Here is a 5,000-nt window from a genome sequence, read left to right as displayed (position 1 = left end):
CCTGAGGTCAACAGGTCTAGAGATTGAGGAGAGCAAAACAATGACTTGTGTGCACATGTGTGTGTGTGTGTGTGTGCATGTGTGTGTGTGTGTGTGTGTGTGTTAGCATCTGTGAATCCAAATATGTGCTTTTGTTTGTGAGTGCATATACCGTGTGTAAGGGATGATTTATTGTATGTGAGTGCAAATACCGTGTGTAAGGGATACTGTATTGTATGCCGGTAATTATCAGAAAATAAGTCCCGACAGGGTGAACAGAACCCCGACACTTATTATACGGCTACTTGACAAAACGAGACAATAAACTTCACACAATGGGTCTTTAAAAATGATTTTGCTACCGTTTTGTGGCTTCCGCCAACAAAATAAATAGTTGATCCATAATACAGACAGAACTTGACAGTTTCAGGTGTTGCGGGGCATCGTCTCACTAGCTGACTTTCACTTTCAATGAAATTCCATTGCAATAAGCGAACGGACGTCTTGCAGAGTGATATGAAAGATGTGAATTCAAAGCACAAAACCCGTTGCCATTGCGGTCATTACTTTGTAGCGGTCATTATAGAGATTTAACAGATCTCTGAACGTTGGGAAGGCCCATTCATGTCAATGGAACTTTCTGCAGCACTCTGAAGAGCTGTGTAATGAGTATTTATAGCATGCATATACTGTGTGCGTGTGTGTGTGTGAGTGTGCATGTGCAAATGTGTGAAAGTAAGTATCGCTCACCCCTGCTACACATAATACATGTGGCTTTGTCTCCTGGCCAGATTGATTGGAGTAGCTGCTCCTCATCCTCAGCTGAACGGCTAAAGAGTAAATGGCTTTCAAACGACAGAGTCTCCACCCGTCTGCACTTTTTAAGATGTGCACTTAACGTAAGTGGTCACCCCCACAGCCTGTGTCTGTGACCGATCACACACACACACACACACACACACACACTAACATCAACACACTAATCGCAACGTCAGCGGTTGTTTTAACACAAACCATCAGAAAGAAAAAAAAGAAAAAGCAAGCAGGGGAAAAAAGAGTCCATTTGCTTAACAGTGACCTGCGCCACTATAAATCATTTCTGTGTTAAGTCTGCCTTTCACAAAAGGCCGATCAATGGGGCATTTAAATGTTAATGCGGCCAGCGCTCACTGTAGCACCTGGTGGCTGCTGCCCGCTGCCTACCCAAACAGGAAGTGCATTCTAAATAAATGTTTAAGAGCCAAAGCTTGCCACGCTATTCGGCTTATTGACAAAACTACCGGCTCACACACACACACACACACATACACTTCCTGGCCTCGGAGGGCCACAGACACACACACACACACACACACACACACACACACAGACACACACACACACACACACACACACACACACACACTTTCTGGCCTCGGAGGGCCACAGACACACACACACACACACACACAGACACACACACACACAAACACACACACACACACTTTCTGGCCTTGGAGGGCCACATACAGTGGCCATTTCCTAACTGAGAAATCGCTGCCTGGACGATCGATCGGAGCAGTAATATAAATCTGCTGGGCAACAGAAGTGGGTTATTATCATGTTTCCTTGAATCTGAGGCTACGGAACATCCCACAGCATTAGAGACGGTCAGATCCTCATTTCATTCAGAGGCGACGGGGATCTGATCTCTCTTTGCCTTTGGCCAGAAGGGATCAATACAGATTTAGAGTTGGAGGCCGGCATGACATATCATCAGTTACATGCCTTTGTGTTACACACACTCTACAAAATGCTGAGTTATTTTCTCAACCCAAACGCTGAGTTGAAACTCTGGGTCATTGTGTGGGGTTGTTTTTACTCATGTTGGGTTATTTTCTGTAACCCAGCTTGTTGGGTTGATAGTTTAGGACAGCGCCCCTCCTCTCCCCCACCTGACGTGAGCACACTACCCAGCACCAGGGTAACATTAACACAGCTGCATAGTTATTTGAGAGTTCGGGGGAAATCGTTATTCTTTCAACCGTCCATGCAGTCCAGCAGCTTTCAACATGCAGTGGAAATCAGGCGATTTCGGAAGGTGTGTATCTGCTTTTAACTTTTTTTTATTATTATTCAGACGGATTTTAAAAGTCCACCCAGAGATACCCTTCATGATATGAATGGATATTCTGTCTGACAATTTCGTTCAGCCTCAAGCAGGTTAAGAATTGTGTCATTCAAGCCAGCTAACGTTAGCTAACATTAACTTTTTAACATAAACAATTACAGCTCATGTTAATGTTAAATCTACACAAAGACAGACTCTTAAAAACATAGTTCTTTGTTCACTGGGTATGAACTGCTTAACAGAAACAAAACAAACTTTTACAACAAACTAAAATTAGCATACCAACAGCTGGCTAAGTTAACGTTAGCAGACGGTTGGTATGCTAACGTTAATTAAATGGTTCGTGGTAGTGCAGCATGTGTGTCAGCTAATGTATATAGTCAAAGTAGTCTCTTCACACGTACGGTAATCATCATGCCAAACATAATTCAGGGTAGCTTCATATTATAGCCATGCAGAGCCGGACAGTAACAGAGTACATTTACTTGAATACAGTACTTGAGTACAATTTTGAGGGATCTGTGCTTTACTCGAGTATCATTTTTGGGGAGTACTCATGACTTTACTCAAGTACATTTGAGAGGCAGGAGAGTACTATTTACTTCATTGTACTCTTTACTCCACTACATTTCTATCCATACCCGTGACCCGTTACTACTTCTAAAAAAAAAGAAAAAAAGAAAAATCTCGGAAACCCTCAATTTGTTGTTTCCCTCTCAAACGTGATTGGATTGTGCAGGTGCCACTGATTGGGACAGCCTATCAGCAATCACCGTCAGCTTTCCGCCAAAGTCAACTCCATGGTCAGATTTAGATAAGACACGAAACCATGGACGAAACAATGGATGAAGACGCAGCAGGTCCATCCCGTGAATGTGCCAACCCGTGGCCCCACCTCGCCAGACTATTTCAATTTTCTGAACAAGTTAATGATAGTGTTCGCTTCAAGTGTTTCAATTACAAAATAGTATTTTGTATTTGAAATACGTATTTTAAATACATGTATTAGAAATACTGCCCATCCCTGGCAACATGGTTAAAAGATGAAAATTACTTGATTTTACTTTCAATTCCTTTTACATTCTCCAAGGTATTAACATTAACATTTTTCATAACTCCATGTAGGACATTTCTGTACATAAATGTAAGCACTGTGGCAGTAGTAATGCAATATTTAGAAAATGTACTCTTGATACTCAAGTACTTTTAAAAACAAGTACTTCAGTACTTTTACTTAAGTAGACATCTGACTGTTGTACTTTTACTTGTACTTGAGTAAAATTTAGCAAAGGGTATCTGTACTTTTACTCAAGTAATAAAGCTGTGTACTCTGTCCGCCTCTGTAGTCATGTAACTTACTGGGTGGTTTTTGGTGGTAACATTAACGTTACAGACAACTTGGATTTAACTAACTGAATGTGTTAACATGAGCTAGCTTGCTAACGGTAGAACTATCACTGTCTTGATCTAAAGTTCTGTCAATAGCAGTGATTAATTTACTCTTTTTCTTTCTTTGACTGACAGGGCTGACCCCCAAATGGACCGTGGAATCTAGCTGTCTTCATGGAAGTAACTTATCACATGCTGATGCTGCTTTTAGAGTAGGCTATCCATTCAAAAATAAAGTAAACTGTTATTTCATTGCATGGCTATTTGTTGCCCATTTTCTCTCAATGCAACCCAAATACTGGGTTTAGAAAACCTGACAACTGGTAATTTTAACTAGCAGTTCTGTTGATATAACCCAGTGGTTTGGGTTGAATCTATACCCAATATACTGTGTCAATTTTACTCAACATTTATATAGTTATAACCCAGCACATTGGTTACCTTTACCCAGTCTATTGTGCCAATTTAACTAACGTTGTGTTGATATAACCCAGCATTTTGGGTTAGAATCATACCCAACCTGCTGGGTTTAATAATGTACCCAGACCATTGGGTTAGGATAACTCAATGTGGTGTTAGTCCAATAGTTAACCAGCGGCTGGGTTATATTTGGGTTATTTTTAACCCAACATTTTTTAGAGTGCAGTGTGCCGTATAGAGTCCACACACACACACACACACACACACACATAAAGAGTTAAATGCCTTTGTGTTGCTCAGTGTGTCAGAGTGTTAGAGTCAGAATGGATCAAACATATTTTATACGTTAATGATTACACACAAACACATATAGAGTATCATGCTCATGCACATGTACGAATATACACATTCATTCACACACTTTCACATACATAAACGCATACCGGTAGATAGTTTAATGCTTTTGAATCACTCAGCGTGCTATATACAGTAGGATCCACTCACTCACTTACACACACACACACACACACACACACACACACACACACACACACACACACACTCACTCACTCACTCACTCACTCACTCACACACACACACACACACAGACACACTCACTCACACACACAGACACACACAGACACACACCACACACTGTGTGTAGGGCACCAAGGGCACACACACACACACACAAATAAACATGTATAATTAATTAATTTGTGGCACTCAGCGTGCTGTATAGGACCCACTCACACACACACACTGTGTGTAGGGCACCAAGGGACAGAGGGTCACACACGCACACACACACACACTCACACTCACACCACACACTGTGTGTAGGGCACCAAGGGACAGAGGGACACACACACGCGCACACACACACACACACTGTGTGTAGGGAACTAAGGAATAGAGGGATACACATATGAGGGGCCGTCTAGGCCTTAGTTCATACTTGGTCTTACACACACTAACATAATCTTGCACATACACCACTATACTCATGCACACTCACTATTATAGTCATTTTACATGTATGTATGAGAGGGTATAGTAGTGTATGTGAAGGAGTATAGTAGTGAATGTGAGCGAGTATAGT

The 5,000-nt window shown here is 41.6% G+C and overlaps 1 long non-coding RNA gene across 1 annotated transcript; it reads left to right on the top strand.

Moving 5' to 3' along the window:
* The first annotated feature begins 1,948 nt into the window (after positions 1–1,948).
* On the top strand, positions 1,949–3,723 carry LOC121690099. Its single transcript, XR_006024992.1, has 2 exons — positions 1,949–2,059; positions 3,614–3,723. It is a non-coding gene; the product is annotated as an uncharacterized LOC121690099 (long non-coding RNA).
* Positions 3,724–5,000: the final 1,277 nt, after the last annotated feature.

The sequence above is a fragment of the Alosa sapidissima genome, chromosome 18, assembly GCF_018492685.1.
Source record: "Alosa sapidissima isolate fAloSap1 chromosome 18, fAloSap1.pri, whole genome shotgun sequence".
Lineage (NCBI taxonomy): Eukaryota > Metazoa > Chordata > Actinopteri > Clupeiformes > Clupeidae > Alosa > Alosa sapidissima.
This window is presented reverse-complemented; position numbering and strand designations above follow the sequence as displayed.